This window comes from Glycine soja, chromosome 9, assembly GCF_004193775.1.
Source record: "Glycine soja cultivar W05 chromosome 9, ASM419377v2, whole genome shotgun sequence".
NCBI classification, from domain to species: domain Eukaryota; kingdom Viridiplantae; phylum Streptophyta; class Magnoliopsida; order Fabales; family Fabaceae; genus Glycine; species Glycine soja.
In genome coordinates this window covers 9,118,823-9,139,301 of record NC_041010.1, presented here as the reverse complement: position 1 = coordinate 9,139,301, position 20,479 = coordinate 9,118,823, and the positions used below count along the sequence as shown (strand labels likewise).

Genomic DNA, 20,479 nt, shown 5'->3' with positions numbered 1-20,479 from the left:
GTTGTGTATGTGCTGAATAGAAGTCCTACAAAAAGACTAAATGGTGTGACTCCAGAAGAAGCTTGGTCAGGCATCAAACCCAATGTGAAACATTTGAGAATTTTTGGTGCTATCTGCTACAAACACATTCCTGACCAGTTGAGACAGAAACTGGATGACAAAGGTGAATTGATGGTATTTCTTGGATACCATGAGACAAGAGGGTACAGGCTGTTTGATCCAAGGTCCAAGCAAATTGCAATTAGCAGGGATGTGGAATTTGATGAGTTTAAAAACTGGAGGCTAGAACCTGAGTCTACAAGCAAGAATGCAAGATTCTTGATTGAAGCAGATTACAGTGGTAATAATGATGCTGTAACAGCTGCCACACATGACCAAGGAATTCTGAGAAAGTCAACAATAGTGACACAAGTTCCCCAGAGTTTGAGAGATTATGAAGTCTATAAAGATGATCAAATCACTGAAGGTGGTGATCTAGTGCATTTGGCCTTATATGTTGGCGTTGAGCCAATAGATGTAGAGGAAGCAAATCAAGAACCTCAATGGATTCAAGCAATGAAGGAGGAATTGAGCTCAATTAAGAAGAACAACACATGGGATCTTGTGAACCTCCCAAAAGGGAAAAGACCTATTGCAGTTAAGTGGGTCTTTAAAGTGAAGAAGAATCCCACAGGAGAGGTGGTTAAGCACAAGGCAAGACAAGTGGCAAAGGGTTTCCTACAAAAAGAAGGTGTGGACTATGGTGAAATTTTTGCTCCAGTAGCAAGGATTAAGACAATAAGGCTTGTATTTGCAATTGCAAGTATGAGAAGGTGGTCAATGCATCAATTGGATGTCAAGTCTGCTTTTCTAAATGGGCCTCTTAAAGAAGATGTGTTTGTTGATTAGCCTCTAGGTTTTCAAGTTGATGGCCAAGAAGACAAAGTGTACAAACTAAAAAAGGCCCTGTATGGCTTAAAACAAGCTCCAAGAGCTTGGAACAAGAAGATTAATGGTGTTCTTAACTAGATTGGGTTTGAGAAATGTATTTTTGAACATGGTGTCTATATTAAAAGGGAGACTACTACAGATTTAATCCTATTGTGCCTCTATGTGGATGATTTGTTGATCACTGGGAGCAACATGTCAGAAATCAACAAACTCAAGCAGTTGTTGATGAAGCAATTTGAAATGACTGACCTGAGCCAACTATCCTATTTTCTTGGCATTGAATTCAAGGAAACTAAAGCAGGTGTGGTGATGCATCAAAGTGAATATGCAGCTAATCTACTTGTGAAGTTTCACATGAGCAATTGCAATCCAGCTGCAACTCCAGCTGAAACTAGACTAATGATGAGCTTGAATGATGAAGGGGAACTAGCAAATGCTACCCTATACAGACAAATAGTTGGCTCACTCAGGTATTTGTACAAGACCTGACATAGCTTATAGTGTTGGCATTATAAGCAGGTTTATGAAGGCACCTAAGATTTCTCACATGATAGCTACAAAGAGGATCTTAAGGTATGTGAAGGGCACAACTGATTATGGAGTGTTGCTACCTTTTTGACAGAATGAATCAAATCAAAATCTGCTTGGCTATACTGATTCAGATTGGAGGAGGGACAAGGATGATAGGTGTAACAGCCGTAACTTTAATAAGTAAATAAGAAAATAATAAATTAATAAATTAATACATAAATAAATAAGAAAAAATAAAATAAAAATTATTAGGTCATAAATTCCCACTATATAAGCCAAATGTTAACCTAGAGCAGCTTTTTGGGAAACACATTCTGTTCCTTTCTTCTTTTCTGACGCACAAGAACCCTAACAGAACAATCAGAGGAGGAGCTCTAGAGAGCACCAGAGACGCCACCATTGCCAACAGAGAACATTTAAGCGACTACCTCGAGGTAAGGGATGAGATACTCACACTTGGGGATTAGAATGAACATGTGTAGGGATCCCTAGGGGATCAATTTTTGGGTTATTTTGGGGTGTTTATGAATTTAATTATGTTTTCATGTTTAATCGCGGATTGAGTGTGTTTGATGAACCAATTGGTGTTCTATTGCGAGTTTGTTGTAGAATTGATGTGTTCTGTTGCGAGTTTGTTGTAGGATTGATGTGTTTCTGTGTTAGGTGTGTACCTTAGGAATTAGAATTCTTTATAATTAGCATAAAAATTGTGTGGTGGTGATTTTGTTTATACCAGATATGTTGGCCTTTCAATCTTGTTCCTGTGCTAATGTATATTGTGTCCAGATAATTATTTTTACACCGCAGTGTATACGTGTACATATATATTGATACTGTTTTTTTTACAAACTGTATATTTTATTTCACGTGGGTGATTTCTTGTCATGAAATTCATAGGTGTAGGGATTGTTGGATAATTGAATTGGCTAAAATCATTTAAAGAAATTAACTAAAGTTGTATTCACATTGTAATTAGGCATTTTCTTGATGTTGACAACTTAGTTGAAATATATTTAAAATATAGGTATACATGTTGTTCATAGAAATCAATATGAGTATATATTTTATTGTTATATATAATTTGTATTTACTTAATAATATATTTGATATTATTGTGATTACTTTATATTAATATATATTTAATACTTTTTATATGTTATATATAATATGTACGTTTACGTTTACGTTAATATATATTTTGTTATATATTTTGAATATAATATACTTATATATATATATATATATATATATATATATATATATATATATATATATATTTTACGTGTATTTTATAGTTACTTGTTTATAAGCCTTGAAGTTAAATATTGTATGTTATTATTATTATGATACATTGTTATCTAATTGTTGAGTATATTTTGTAATTAGTTAGAGTGTGAAATGTTAAACTGTAGACATGAAACATGGTTGTGAATGAGTGTGTGATTGATATTTGTAGTGATATTACTTGTCATGTGAGTTATGAGTTATACAGTAACCCGACCAGTGTGTACCTTGAGAGAACTTTTATGCGCAGTGTTAAAGAAAATTGTAGGATTCCTAGTTAGGATCCTGAAGGGTTAAACTATAGCGCAATTTGTTAAATATGTTTGAAATATAAGAGTAAGGTCGTGGGTATTATATAACTCATAAACAGTGTCTGCGTGCAAATAAAAAAAAAATATTTGAGGGGTTGGACCTGAATCAGGAAGGTGAGGCCCAAACGGATTCTTCGGAGTCTAGGCCTTGGGATACTCGGTTTGAGTGCTCCTTTAAGCCCATGTTGATCCCATGTGGTTGGGGCATTCTCGCAAAACAGAGTAACCCTGACTGGTCACCTTATGATGTTACTTAGTGAGAGTGACCGAGTATACCCATTGTGTGGTGTGCTTTGTCATGTACTCCTAAGCGCCCCAGTGTTGTTTTTCACTGACATGGTACCACATTGCATGTAGGCTTGAGTCTTAGTATAATTGTTGCATAACGCTTGTGTTTGAATTTCATTGAGTTAACAATTGTGGTTGATGTTATTTTATGGAGTGTGTAAACTTGAATGGGTGTGAATAATGTGTGCGATTTTGTGCAGTAATGTTATTTATATAAATTCAGCTTTAAGTATTATATGTTTCACATGCTCTAATGTTTTATTATATACGAATGTGATAACTCACTCCCGGTGTGTGTTTGTGTTTGGGCTGATTGCCACTTTGTTTCAGGTGAGCCTTCATATGATGAGTCACATGCTAGAGATGGAGAGACTTGGTCTGTGATAGGGATTATGATTTACTGAATGATATAATTGTGTTATACTTTTCTACTTTAGTTTCTTTTTATTATTTATTTAGAGTGGACGGCCTTGTTTTGAGCCGAGATAATCTTACCTTTTATTAAAAAAAAAATAATATTCTATTATGTTTTCACTAAGTGGATGTGAACCTTTATCCTTTTGAATTGATTAAATTAAATGTGTTTAAAAAGAAAAATTATTAATTAATTTTGCATGTTTTTTTTTCCTTCTTTTATTATTATGTGTTTATAATCTTTTAATTAAATTTTGTATGATTTATTTAATTAGTTAGTTATAATTGTAAGGGTAGAGGATGTCACAATAGGAAGAGCACTGCAGCCTATGTGTTCATGTATAGTGGAGCTCTAATCTCCTGGAGCTCGAAGAAAGAAGATCCAGTAGCATTATCTACTTGTGAACCTGAGTATATAGTAGCTTCCCTTGGAGCATGTCAAGGTCTGTGATTGAGGAAAATGCTGAAAGAAATGAAGATTCAAAAGAAGGAACCAATTTGCTTATTGATTGATAATAAGTCAACAATCAATCTTGCTAAGAACCCTGTAGATCATGGGAACAACAAGCACATTGATACTAGGTATCATTTTATCATGGACAAAGTTGACAAAGGAAAAATCAAGCTCATCTACTGCAAATTAGAAGATAATCTTGCTGATTTACTAACAAAACCATTGAAGAAAGCCAAGTTTAAAGAACTGAGAAGTAAAGTGATGATAAAAGCTGATTGAGGATCAGAATTAAAGAAGGGTGTTGTTGTAATCCTGATCCATTTGTGGATAAATCAGTTAGTTTTCATTTGTTAGAAAGTTAGTTAATTGGTTAGTAGTTTGTTGCTGAAAAAAAACAGAAAATAATGTGTTGAGTTGTAATTTTCAGTTTTATCTTTTCCGCCTTTGACAATGATATATAAATACAATTGATCATTCAATAAGATAGTTGAATGAGTTTATACATTTCAGAAAGGAATACACTTGCAGAATAGAAACTCTCTCTCCTACCTCATACTTTTCTCTCTTTTCGTGCAAGTGTGTGTCAAGGAACTCATATGTTCTTGACACTAACAAAGATCCCTCAATAATTTAACAAAGATATCAGCTTTTAGCTTTGTGACCAAAAGATTACCAAAACACTATTATCGATGTGTAATTTTGATCTTAATTTAGGTTTTATTTTTGAAAAACTTCTTTATAAGCACTTATTAAAAAAAGAAAATAAGAAGAAAAATAAAATAATTTTTCTATAAGATAAAAGTAAATTATACCTAAGTTAATATCTAACTTCTTAATTTCAAAGAATTTCTACACATTAATTTATACAAATTAATTTTAATATATAATTTTTTTTTCTATTTTATTCTCTTATAAATGCTAATGAAAAAAATTATCCAAACAAGATATGGTTGATATGAATATTATCCACACTTCTGTGAACTATGGTTTTACACTACTGTAACCAATGTTTGAAATGGATTCAAATGTGCTAAACATAATTTAGTAGTGGGGTTAACAACTTTTATAAGCTTACAAATATCATTCATATAACAACTTATTATAAATACTTTTACACACACATGTTGTAGTCTAACTAAAATTATTCCAAATGACATAATTTTACATTTATTATTATATAAAGAAATTATATTTTAAAAATATTAATATGGTCTAAAAGGATTTTTTTTTAACCCTAGTGTAAAAGGATTTAGTCTGCCTAAGAGCATGCTTATGTAAAAGAATTAGAAAAAATGTGTTTTTGGTCTTTGTATTTTTTTTTTTTTTGTCAAACTTAGTCTTGGTTCCTATATTTTTAAATTTATAAAATCAATCTTTCAATTAAAAATAAATGTGAGTTTCGTCCCTCCTCACTAACTCTCTCGGTGAAAATTTTATCATGGCAAACGAATTGATAACATTTTAGACTGCCAAGTTTTTCGTGCTTCTTAGGTATATAACAAAAGGGTAAAAATTAACCCATCCCATATGTAACTTGAACTTTCAGTGGATTGGTGCATCCTTCATTTTCCCTAATGCCTTCATTGCCTTGTTGGAATAAGAATAAAATAGAAAGGAAAGAAATGAGAAGGAAAAAAATACGAAAGATAAAAAGCACAAGAGAAATAAAATAGAAAATATGCATTATTTAGATAAAGAGAAATAGAAAAGAAAAATAGTGGAAAAATTCCGTTCACTTATTTGGATGAACAAAAAAATGAAAATAGGATAAGAAAAATATAAAAGAAATTATATACAATTTTTTATTAATTAAAAAAGTTACTCTATTTTCAGCATAAAATTATTTTATTATTTTATAAGAGAATTATGCTATAAAAAATATTTAATTTTTCAACAAATTAAAACCAAAAAAAATTACAAATCCTCCCACTTTCATCCCATTTCGAAGATGGACTTATCTATGGTGGAACACGTTTGTTTTGTAATTTTCTCATGGCATTTTTATTCTAACTAGGAGTGGGAATAGATCAGGTTGGCCTACAGGGGCCTACGACCTGGCTTACATAAAGTCTGGCCTGAACTGACCTATTTAATTAAAAGGTTAGGCTTAGGCTTTTTTAAAAACTTATTAAATTAAATAGACCAGACTTAGGCAAGCCTTATAAGCCTGATAGGTCAGCCTATATATATATATATATATATATATATATATATATATATATATATATATATATATATATATATATATATATATATATATATATATATATATATATATATATACTTATATTATTTTTTGGGTACAATTAATTTTATTTAAAACTATCAGACTTTGATTACACATTAGTATTTCATAACTTTTATCCTTATAATCAAGTAAGACTTTAATTACAATTTAGGTGTGAGTCATGTGCCCTTTTATATTTCTCATTATTTTTATTGGCTTTCCTATTTCTGTTAACGTTTCCTTTTCCTTTAACTTTCCTATTACGTATCTACTCCAGAGCAAAAGGGATATTAAAGATGTAATGTAAAAAAAGCTTTTAAAAAGGCTATCAGACTAGGTTAGATTTTTAAAAAGGTCAGACCGAATCAAAATAAAAGCTTTTGATAGGCTATAGGTCAGATTCAGGTCTCAAAAATTCATCGTAGGCTAAGCCCAAGCCTTTCAAAGCCTGACCTGACCTATTCTCACCCCTAATTCTAACCAAATACTTAAAAATCACACAATTCCTTATATTTCACTCATTTTTCTTCCTCCCAAATCACCCGGTTCATAAAAGGGTAATAATCAATGTTCCATTTATCTTTTTTTTAGTATTCTATGTAAAAAAAATGGCTTTTTTTATTATTATATCCTAGTGGTTCGAACCAAGGATGGAACTGTTTCAGTAGCTTCTGCATTTGCTGGCCATCAGGATGGTAATGATACTAATTAAACTATTTAGTTATTTAGCTTTCATGTTGGCTGCTGTATTCTTAGTTTGTTAAGGTCTATAAACTTTTTTATAAACACTTTTATAAGAAGAAAATTAAAAAAATAAAATGAATAAAATTTCTTGTTTTTTTGAAGGAAAATGAAATAAATTTCCGTTATATGTTAAAATTAAAATGCTTTCAGGAACTAGTAAATGATTACTATATATATTTTTTGTTGTTGCCTTTTGATCTCTGGTTTTAGTAACGTATTTGTCAATATTTTTCTTGTTATAACATGATTTTTTTTCTGAATATTTTTGCATTAATTCTTATGAGTTAATATAATGAAAGACCCATGGTTGATGCATAAAAAATCTTTATTGTTTTTTGTCTCGACAAGCGAACTGGTTACATAGCAAATATTTATTTTTTCATAAGTATTTTTTCCCTTAAGGCTGGGATTAATAATTCAACTTTTATAGAAGCTTTCTACCATTCCCATCTATTTTTTCTTTTCTTGAAACTGATATGTAAAATTGATTTTAACTGATGGAAGAAGTTTGGTTTATTTGATTTTTTATAGAAATACTTATGAAAAATAGTTTATCCACACAAGGTTAAGTACCTTGAGGTTCCCACTTGAGACTTCTCAATTTATAATTTGTGTTGTCTCTTAATGAGATTTTGTTGTTGCATTGGCTAACTAGCTATACAGAATAGAGACCACAAATTTTTAAGAATGGCTATTGAAGAAGAATATAAAGGGATAGAGTGTAAAGATGGGGTCCTTTTGGTGTTGTTATAGTTTGTAATGATGAAGTAGTGGCTTGTTGTCACAACATTGTTTTAAGGAATACAGACCCAACTGCTCATGCAGAAGTCACTGCTATAAGAAAGGTTAGATGATTATTAATTTGAAGCCAAATAATTTCCTTAAATGGCATTAAAATGCATATTTTCTTGTCTGTATTAACATTTATGCTTTTCTGACGCAGCAGTTGAATGTTTATGTGCAAATTGCAATTCTTTATTCTTGTACTGTTATGAGGTGTAATGTGCTATGCAAAGATTTCCATGGCTTTTATAATATTTTCATTTGAGAGGTTAATGGTTAAGAATTTGTCAGCATAGAACTGAAATGACTTCAAATTAAATTACCATTTTCAACATAGCGGAGATACTCCATAATTGATTTTCAGCTGTAATCTCTGATATTTGTTTAACATAATTTGTCTCTGTTTATTATTTTGTTTCAGTGAATACTAGCTGGTAATTAACTTGGCTAGCAATCTTAATTTTTGTTGTTCATTTTATTATATATTCTGTTGTAGGGTAGCAATTCTATACATAATTCAGGTTATTGGTATCATTTGAAATTTTAATATCTAGTCTTTGTGAAGAGTTCACTACCAGAATTTATTAATTTCTTGCCTTACTTTTCTGAGCTATGGTTCCAGTCAAACTTTATAACATCTTAAATTACATGACAATAGAACTAGCTAATTATAAAGTACTCTGTATTTTCTTTTTCAACTTTATGAGTAGCAAACATAATGTAGGCAATTAACAGGATTTTTATTATAAATGCAATGATTTAATTTTTAGGCTTGTGAAAAGCTAAACAAGATAGATGTGAAGTGTATGCTTCTTGTGAACCTTGCCCAATGTGCTTTGTAGCAATCCCCCTCTCACGAGTTAAGGTTGGAAATGCCCTTCTTTTCCTACCCTTCTCAATTTTTCTTTTCATTATATTAATTTTACAAGTTTTTTATTACCAATTTTACAAGAATTTAACTATCGTACACTGATATCGTATTTATCTTTTACATTGTCAATAAGATTACTGAATTTTATAATAATCACTGTAAAAATCATATTTAAAATAATTTTTAATTAATTGACAATGTATTTTTTTATACTTAAAATACATGAAAATTAAACTTATTTGACAAATTGAAGCTTATTACTTTTGGGCCCACTTTCTTGTCACACTCAAATTATTTTTTATAGAGGTTGGTTTATGGAGCGAAGGCAGAGGCAGCAATTGCTATTGGATTCGATGACTATGATTTCAGATGCATTGCGAGGTACTGGATTCTATCAGAAAGCACAATTGGAGATTAAAAGGGTTGACAGATGCATTGCTGAAGAACTTTTCCAGAAAACAAAGGAAAAATTCCGAATGTTTTGAATCTCCACGTAAAAAATTCCAATTTTTCTAGTTGAGGGTGAATTTTAAATTATTACTGGAAATGGGATAAATGGTAACAAATGTCACGACTTTTGAATTAAAAGTCATAACATTATTTATTATTATTATTATTATTATTATTATTTTAACTGAAATAGTAAAAAATTTCATGATTTTAGTTTAATTTTTTAATTTTATTTATGACTTTAGACTTTAAAGTTGTACATGTTTTTTTTAATTCACGACTTTGAAGTTATAATTTTTTTTACAACTATGAAGTCGTATTTTTTATTTTTAATTTTTTAACGTTTAAATTTTTTTGTTTTAGAATTTTTTATATACTTATATTTTTTGTATTTTCTCTTTGCTTTGTTCTCAACTTTTTTAAAATTGTAAATAATTTTATTTATTTCATTATTAAATTTTAATTTTACTTCTTATTAGCTTTATTTAATATCTTGTGTATATTTTTTATATGGTTTATTTAGTATGTTATATATTTTTATTTAAAATATTTATATATTTTTTAATATTATTTTATTTAATATATTTTGTACATTTAAAATTTATATAATTTTTTAACAATATTATTGAATTTGATTTATTTTGTAAATGAAATAAAAAAACTAACATAATGATATTTAATATTTTTTCTATTTTAAATACTTAAATTTAAAAAAAAAATTAAAACAAATATTAAAATATTTTGTTACTAATATAAACTTATAATTTATGAAATAAAATTATTTCTTTTATATAAAATAATCTACTATTAACAACATCTAATAATTTAGTAGTAAAAGTAGTTCTTAAATTAAAAACAATAAAAATGCATTAATATAAAATGAACAATACAAATTAAAGATAAATATAAAAAGTAGAAATTATGTCAGTCATCTACTTATTTGTATGGGCATTTACTATAATTATGTTAAATATATAAAATATTAAAATATACAAAATTATCTAAATTTTAAATAAAAAATATTTTAAATAAAACATCATTCAAAAATTATATAAAATATTTAAAATAAAACAATATTAAAAAAAATATAACATATTAAATAAAATTATATAAAAATATATATAAGATATTAAATAAAACTAATAACAAATAAAATTAAAATATTTATTTAATAATTAAATAAATAAACTTATTTACAATTTTTTAAAAAAATTGAAAATAAAACAAAAAAGAAAGTACAAGTAAATAAAAAATCTTAAAACAAAAAACTTTAAACGTAAAAAAATTTAAAAAATACGATTTTAAAGTCGTAAGTTAAAAAAAAGACATATACGAATTTAAAGTCATAAATAAAATAAAAAATTAAAATAAAGTCGTAAAAGATTTTACGATTTCAATTAGAAAAAGTAAAAAAAAAATCATAATATATGTCATGAGTTTTAACTGAAAATTCGTAACATATGTCATAACTTACTCAATTTTTTTATAATAATTCAAAATCATCTCCCAAATGACAAATTTTTTTTGCACCCTTTTGCTAAAAGTTCCCGAATCTTTATGTTTCCTAAGCCATCAGATATTCACACATGATGATGAGAATTTACTTCATATAAATAAGCTCGTTGCTCTCTTGTGTATCCTAAATCCGAATGAACATCAACTAATAATTGTACGGGGAGAATCAAAATGAAAATTACTTTACATACGATGCCATACTTATGCTATATTCTTGTAGTAATTAATGATTGCAAATATAAGTATCATATTAATAATTGGCTTAAAAACTTTTGTAGTTCTTACAGTTTTAATACTTTTTCGCTTTTTAGTAAAATTATATTATGATAAGTAAGCAATTATTAGGTGTGCGTATACCATGGTCACGAGCCATATATTCTGAACCAGAGACATAGGGGAAGGTTAAGATTTTATATATAAGGGAGAATTTATGAGAGGAAGAGGTCAATTTTGAACTTGATAAGATTATTTTTTTTAAATCAATAGATATTTAAGATTTTTTATTTGACATCCAACTCATGTTTTTTACATTAGGTTGATTTATTTTGATGTAAAATGATACCTTAAGTTGCAACTTTATGTTCAAGTCAAAACCTGAAATTTTGATTAAAGGACTCAAGTGTTAAATCACTTGTGCCAACAACACTTTTGATGATAAATATATTTTTGAAATGGTTTACTATGAACAAATTTTAATTATGACCATGTTAAAATGCATTGATTCTTAGTAAGAGCTGGGAATGTAAATTCTGAGCTTACCCTATATCTTATTTAATGAGCATATATACTCTTTAGTTGCATAGCTTTTGATTTTGGGATGCTAAATCCCAATAAGAGTGTGTTTTGTATAGTTTATTTATGGCTTATTTGAATTTATCTTATAATTTAAGCAATTCATAAGTGTTTGAGAGAATTTATGAAAATAACTTGTAACATGTTCATAAGATCTCAAAATAGTTTATGAAAACATCTTACAACTTATTCAAAAACAGTTTAACCTTTTTTTTAATTATAGAAACAACTTTTGTGATAAACACTTATTTTAAAAAAATGTTGTTTTATTACTTGTTTGTGTGGACTAGCCTAATTATTTTATGATTTTTTAACAAACACTCAAAGTTATAAGAGCTATTACACCTCTTTGTCCTTTCCTTTGTTATTTCCTTAGTGTGAATGCGCCATTTGAATTACTAATACAACATATAAGTACAATAATCACAGACTATAAATTTAAAGATATATTGTCTTTGTGTTTTTTTATTGAGCATAGAAAAAAGTGAATTATCCAAAGGTCTTTATGCGTTTTTGACATCATTTTTTGTGATACATATATTTCATCAAAGACTATAAAGTTAAAGATTGTCTTTATGCACTGTTATTGAGCATAGGAAAAAGTGAAGTATACAAAGGTCTTTTATGAGTTTTTGACATCATTTTTTTGAGGTACATACATTCCATTTCTGCAAAGACTGCTGCTAGGTACACCTAGCATTTTTGCTGGTGCACCCAGCACTTGAGGTGAAAAGCTCATAATATCCTTGGGTTATTTTTTTAAAAAAAACGCTTGACTCTCTCTCTCCCGCTACTGTCTCTCTCCGTTGCAGTTTCTTCTTCTTCTTCCTCGCACAGCCTTCGATTCTTCTTCTTCCTCAAAGCGTTTGATTCTTCCTCATAGCCATTTTCGTATTTTCTTGGTGACCTCTTGGACCTGTCTCTCTCCTGCTACCTTCTTCTTCTTCCTCGTTTGATTCTTCTTCTTCCTCAGCCACGAACCTGTTGCCGTGAAGAGGAGCCACGAACCACCGTCGACCGTCGAGGGAGCATCGTCAGCGTCGACCGTCGAGGTAAGCACCACTGTCATCTGTTTCCGCCATTGATGTCGGAGTAGGGAAGCTTGGAGGAGCTTATGGATCAGGTGATCCGTAAACAACTCAGACATAGTTTATGGATCACCTGATCCGTAAATAGTCACAACTTCATTTAACAAATTGCCAAACATTTGATTGATACATTGTGAGTTCTTTTTGAAATTAGGAATTTTGGTTATTAGGATGACCTCTGAATGTATGGTAAATATTTGATAAATAGTGTCATTTTGGAGAATATCAAGTGTTTCGGTTTATGTATTACTTTGGTAGAAGAATAAATATTGCCTATAATTTGGATCATTCTTATTAGATTGTTGTCACAATTTGTTTTGACCTTAGTCACAATTTGGTTGTAAATAATGAGATGTTGACATATAGATAAATAGTATAGATTGATTAACATGAATTATGATTATATATAGATGTATCCTCTTTCAGGGAATTATCGAAATAGTATATATTGATTAGCATTAATTATGATTATATTGAGATGTTGACAATTTTCTTCATTTAAAAAATTCCAAAAGATACCTAGTGCTTGTCAGAAATTATCCAAATATTCCAAACCATATATTGCTACTAAAACTAGTCTCATTATTACAAAGATAAAAATCACAACTAGAGAGAGCTGAAGTCAAGTATGGCAACTTCTTAGCAGAGAAACATGTACAAGAAGCCATGACGTGACCAAAATATTCACAAATGGCAGTGGCATTATTCAACTCAACCATCTACCTGCTTAGCTAGTAGTTTCAATAGTAGATCAACTTTCTGACCCTGACTTGATATATACTAGTTTATGTGAGTGTGTCTGTATGACGAATTATGTCACAAGTGTGTGTGCTTGCGTGCATGTTGTTCTTCAAGAGTTACTAAGGTAAATTCCCTTGAATTTCAATGTCAACATAAACTTGTATAGGGTAGTCAACATCAAACTTCATTATCTCCCTCATCAACCCTTTCATCTGCAACTTCAGCATCGTCCCCATCCACCTCTCTGACTAGTCACTCATTACATTCATCAATATCACAGAGGTTAATTGCATCAACTTCATCCTTATGGTTTGCTTAAGGGTTGGTTACCAAGTCATGCAATCTTTTATGCTCAAACCTATTCATTTTCTCAATATAATCTTTAACATTGAGATAAATAACTAAGAAATAATTATAAGAAAGATTTGGAATTGATTAATGACTTTAAAAAAAGCAAATTGCTTCCTCATAGACACTTCATTTACGTTGACAATTGAATGCACTACAAATAAAGCTTTAGATATTTATAACTAGCTTTTGCAAATTGGGAATTGAGCTACAAAGCCAAAGAAAATGTATTAAACAGTGTTTAAGAAAGTGACTTAAAAAAAAGTTTAAAAGTTGTATAAGCTTTGTTTGTTACTTGGTGAAACAGTTTTCCTCATTAATATGGCAATATCACTCCCCCCAAACATATCATCCACAATTTTAATATTGTGCAACTTCAACATGATCTTCTGCTCCACCTAGATATCCCACCAACTTATTGATGCATGTACATAATTCCCTTATAACCTCACTATCAACTTGCATCTGAGGATTGTCATTGAACTCAGCATTTGAAAACTGGACAACCACATGTAATAGGTGATGAAGTTGGATATTCCATCTTCGCTCAATGATTTCGAACACACAAGTGTGTGTGTGCTTATTGATTTAGTCAACATATGAGAAAGTTTCTAAAATCCTAAAGTGACCTAACCATGCTTTCAATGATTTTAATCACTCACTTAACCATGCTTTCAATGATTTTAATCATTTTTATCTATCATCTGGCTTTGGTGGCTTTGTGAGACTCACGCATGAAATTTGAGAGAATGAAATGAGTGATGGATTTTGAGGTACTCATTTGCAGATCATGGTTAGGACCAGAGGATTAGGTCGTGCCTTAGGTCACGTTACTGGCAGAGGTGTGGGCCGAGGAGATCATGATGATTCCGATGATGCTCCGCAGTGTTGAAGGCCTACCGCATCCGCACGGAGGCAGCGAGTCGCTGTGACTGCGGCGCACGATGAGCCAGTGGTCCCTGCGCCAGATGTTTAGGATGACCCGATGGAGGCATCAGCTGCTGTAAAGGACATTGTGGCAGACATTCCTGCGGACACAGGCGCGGAGGCTGCTGAGGATGAGCATGAGGGATTTCCGGGTGGTCCGAGCGACCCATCCGTGTTGACCCAGTATGCGGATCACGTTGCTTGCAGCGTATGGATGGGAGAGGTATTTATACTATTTATTTTTAGTTACTTGTAAATTATACTTTATGATTGAAATTAGTTTTCCTTTAAATGATGATTTTAACGAATTTTGCGTTCCTTTATACTTCAATTCAGGAGTGTCCTGAATTGAAGCTATCCTCTCATGGGAGGAAGGTCCACAATTTAGGCAGGCCTGTCCCTGCCATTGAGGGACTTGTTGCTGGTACAGGACTAAGTCCTCTGATCGCGTGTTCGGTAGACACCGGCGATCGGGGACTTTTTTCCGTGTTTGTCGAGCGGTGGCACCGGGAGACGTCTAGTTTCCATCTCCCGGTGGGAGAGCTCACCATCATGCTGGACGACGTCTCCTTGCTTCTTCATCTTCCCGTGATTGGCGACTTACACACTTTTGAGCCTTTGCACGTGGACGATGCGGTTCAGATCCTGGTGGACTTATTGATGGTCTCTGCAGAGTCTGCTAGGGCGGAGACAACCTAGTGTCGTGGACCGTACGTATGCGTGCAATGGGTACGTGATATATATGAGCACCGATGCCAGGCAGGTCATTGGATAGCTGCGGCTCACGCATATCTACTTCATCTTCTGGGTTGCACTCTGTTTGCTAACAAGAGTGCAACCAATGTCCATGTTGTCTACTTGGAGGCCCTTCGTGACCTCAGTATGATGGAGAGGTACGCCTGGGGAGTGGCTGCTTTGGTGCATATGTACGACCAGCTGAACGATGCATCTATGAGCCACAGCCGACAGCTTGGTGGTTACATCACACTGCTGCAAGTAACAAATATGTTTTTTATTCGTTCAGCCTCAACAATGTTTAACTTTTAATTTTGTTACACTTTCATTATTAATGTTTATAACTTTGATGTTACATCTGTAGTGCTGGATTTACGAGCACTTTCTGTCAGTCGCGGACTCCACTGCTGATCAGGAGTACGACGAGGATTCTCCACGTCCATGTAGGTGGATTACGACCAAGAAGACCGTGAAGAGCATTCGTACGCCGGCGTACAGGGAGCGCCTGGACCGACTTCGGATTCAAGATGTATGTTGGATCCCTTATGGGGAGCACCAGGAGGTCTGGGACTTCCACGTCAGATCGTGCTATTCCGGTCTCTTGCGCTGGGGGCCTATTGCTGTTTATTACCGACCGGAGAGGGTCGTGCGGCAGTTTGGCTACACGCAGACCATTCCTGCTCCTCCTGCCGATTCATGGGTCTTGTATGATGATGTACACGACAGGTGGATGCACTACGAGGATCATATCGTTTCAGCAGGTGAGGTGTGCGTTGTGCCAAGCCAATGTTCCAGTGACTACATGGACTGGTTCTTTCGCATCTCCCATCCTTTCATAACACCAGGCCACGCATTAGATCCTCTGCCTCATGGTCACGCCCCGCAGCCCAGAGTCGTCCCTCAGGCCCCGCAGACGGATATCCCTCACGTGCCAGAGCCAGGAGCATCGTCGACATCTGCAGAGGAGCCTAGACATGCAGTGGTAAGTAATACTAATAATTTACGTCATTTACCTCAATATTTGCATAATAATTTGTGTAATCAATTTGTTTTGTATGTAACAGGAAGTTTGTGATGACATTGCTGAGAGGTTGGAGCGCCATCTGAGTCTACGGGTGGTCACACCTGGCTCATCGACACATGAGGTGATCGAAGAATGCCTCAGGTTGGCCAGGAATGTGACACAGGACCATCTAGTATATGTTAGGTCTAGATGCAGGCGGCGCACAGATTGGGCGTAGTTTATGTACATATTTTATATTGATATTTCATGTATATACAGATATTGTACATGAACTCATTTCATGAGTATTATTGGTTTTATTTATTTTCATTAGTAATGTTAGTTTTATTTATTTCCATTGATTGTGTATTCCATTTGTGTCTATATACACGCGTGTTATTAAAATGGTCTAGTTAACTTAATTATAGTATATGTAAATTATTATAAATGGTCTAGTTAACTTAGTTTACCAACTAATAAAAAATAATTAGAAATATAACTTTAAATATAATAGAAATAAAGAAGTGGAAAAGGGTGTAAAAAAAATTAAACAAAAAATAGACATTATTCGTTATCTAAGATCCTTATTTTATAAACATACTAATATTTTTAAATTCTCTTATAATTACTATTTTCCCACTTATACTAATGATCATGTAAAAAAATGTATTATAAAGTAGTTAGTATTTTAATTTTTAATATAATACTAATCATTTTTTTATATTCTTTATAATATTAATGATATGATTAATTATAAAAATAAAAAATAAATTAATGATGATAATATTAATTTTATAAAATTATTATTATCTTTTATGTATTTATTGATTTTTATTAATATGTATAAAATAACCTTAAACAATAATTATAATGGGACTCAGTAAGTATTTTAATATCATATTCTAAAAAAATATATTAAAAAATTAATTATTTATAATAAATCAATATTTATAAATATATTATAATTAATATAATAAATAAATATATTTAATTATATTATAAATAAATATGTTGTATCTTTAAATATCTTTAAATTATATTATAATTATTTTTCCTCTTACAGATCAAGTTGATCCGTAAGTCTCTTACGGATCAACTTGATCCGTAGGAGGAAAACCAAGCAAGTGCAATTTTGCCATTTTTTTAGAATGCTGGGTGCACCGGCAATAATGTTGGGTGCACCTAGCAACACTCTTCTGCAAACTTGGTGAAAAGTTATCCTAAGGCCTTCTTTAAGTTGGACTCGGGTCCAAGACTATGGGTCAGATCGACCCACATTGATGATCGAAGGAGAAACAAATAATAATTAAGAATATGAATTATGTGATATGAGTATGGTTCGCGTAAGAATATTTTCTTACATGAGATTACCAAACTGAATAATAACAATCAGATCAAAAATACAAATAATATAGGTTCAATAAGGTTCTTCAATTTTTAAAAAGTTCATTCCTACCTTTTATTTTACAATTGTTTTAATTATACCATTTATGTCAATTTGATTAAGTTTACTAATGGAACTGATTAGGTTGACACCACCAACCTCTCACACCCAGCTCAAACCACCACGAACCCAGATTTGCATTGACCACCCAAACACCATACCTAACCGCGCACCACCACCCACAACACTACCAACTTCCGCACTCAACCTAAATAACTGTTGGAAAATACCCAAGTCCCACATCGACTGCCTCAGTCCTTGGAGTGGAACTTATATATCTATTGGGCAACTTCACTTAATGCCAATTGGTTTTAAGATGAAATCTAATATGGTATCAGAGCAAACTCTAATCTTGGGACCACGCTTCTGCTAGTCCTCATTTGGACAACTTCACATAATGCCAATTGGTTTTAACCACTCCTCTTGTCATCCTTTTCCAAATTTATGGAGAATGAGAAAACCCCTAAACTCTAACAAAACACCTTTGTTTTGGTTTATCTCATTTTTGGTTCTAAAAAATGATTTGTGACTCTTGTTGTTTTACATGATGGTTGTGAAGGGAAGAAGAAAGACCAGCTAAATCTTTTATTTTTTAAAATTATAATGAATAAATTGGTGACTATAAAATCCCACTTTAGTTTAAAACTATACTTATTATATTATATTTTTAATTTAAAATAAATAATAAATATAGTAGTAGTTTTTTACCTCTACTATTCATAAATTTTAACATCAACAACTTACAATTTAATGACATCAACTTAATTTGACAGAAAGGATCATATTAACGCATTTTAAAAATTAACATATTTGATTGAACTTTTTATAAACTGAGGATCCTAACTGAACATTCTTAAATAATTAAGGGATTAAATGAATAATTTTAATAAAAAAAATTAAAAATTATATTATTTACTCAAGGTAATAAATATTATTTTTAATAAAATTGTATCTCCTGCTTTTCTTTTTGTAATATATGTTTATATTTATACTATTTATATATAAATACCTTATTTTTTGTTTTGTCCCAGACATACTTACTACAAGACCATAGTTTGTGTAATGTCATGTTTTTATTTATTTTTAATTTTCTTGTGAGAATAAGTATTTAATTTATTGTTTTTTTAAATGTAATGTGTAATTATGCTAATTGATGTGCTAGTTGATTTAATATTTGCATGGCTTTAGTGTTGTATATACGTGTTAGTAGGCTCAGGCAATTCTAGACCCAAGATCTTAGTGCAAAAACATGTAGAAAAGACATGGGAATAGAAGAAAAGGGTAATTAGATATCAACTACCTTCTCCTAACCCTATTCATTGTTCAAAAACTCTACCCCTCCATCTCTTTTTCTCTCTCTTCATTCCCCATTGCTTATAAATCCCTTTGTTTTAGAAAATTTAGAAATTCGCTAAGTCTTGCCGAGCAAGATATTCTCACTAAGCAAGAAAATTCCCTCTAATTTAGAAAATTTAAAAATTTCATAAGACTCACTAAGCGAGTCATTCATGCTAAGCGAGCAAACCTCGTTGACCTAAAAAAGATTAGAACTTGCTAAGGGAGACTAACTCGTTATGCGAGACCGACAAGTTTGACTTAGCCAGAAATTCTAGTTAAGCAAAAATTTTAGTTGTCACTTCCTTTTGTTTTGGCTATAGACTTTCCAAAATTATAATTAATAGTTATTTTCTCTCCTCAATAATGAATATGATTAATTATGAAATTAACATGGAGATAGAATGTTTGGTACTACAGAACTTGAAAAGAATTGTAGGAATGCTATGATTTGAAAACCAAGAACTATGTTTAGAATACGCTTGGTCTAAGAACTGATGGCATACGACAGTGAAGAATGTCTTGTTAAACTTATGGAATGGCTAGATGGGTTCCTAAGTGTGTTGTTAAGAATGAAAATGAACCTGTATTACCATATTGGTCTGATGTACAGTGCATACATGACATTGCATATGGGTAGTCATGTAAGTTGAGAGTGCTTGGTGGACTCTTAACCTAGTGTTGGGGTTTTCATGGTGGCTAACGAAAATGAGCCTATAGAATAGATGAGTAGGAGAAATCCTATAAATCTAAGATCATGCAAACCTTACAGAGGTAAGTCATTACCCATACTTGTCTATTTTCGATAAAATCACACTATATCCACACAACCAACTCAAGAGATTCTGTAACACCCCATTTTTTGTAAATAAATTAAAAAATATATTTAAAAGTAAATAGAGTTTTAGAAAAATGATGAGGTTTTTATAATTAAATAAATAAGGAGAAATAACTTTATTAATTAAAATAATGGTTTGAAGGAAAAAAAATAGATATTTTATTTATTCATTTGATAGAAAATAAAATAGAGTTCATTTTTATAAAATAAATAAATAAAGAAAAATAAAGTAAATAAAAGGCCAAGAGTACCCTAGTTATAGATAGAGATGTAATAGGTCACTTTTTTATATTTACGACACATCTATGCGCTCTCTCTTTCTCTGAAATCCATTTTCGCTTCTCCTTTTTTCAAAACCCTCTCTTTTCTCGCATACACTCAAACTTATCTCAGTAAAATGATGATGTTGGACTCGTTAACTGTTAG

General features: G+C 31.3%; 2 pseudogenes; both read left to right on the top strand.

Moving 5' to 3' along the window:
- Window positions 1–1,122: 1,122 nt before the first annotated feature.
- LOC114368137 lies at window positions 1,123–9,322 on the top strand (annotated as a pseudogene).
- Window positions 9,323–14,561: 5,239 nt separating this feature from the next.
- On the top strand, window positions 14,562–16,674 carry LOC114368136 (annotated as a pseudogene).
- Window positions 16,675–20,479: the final 3,805 nt, after the last annotated feature.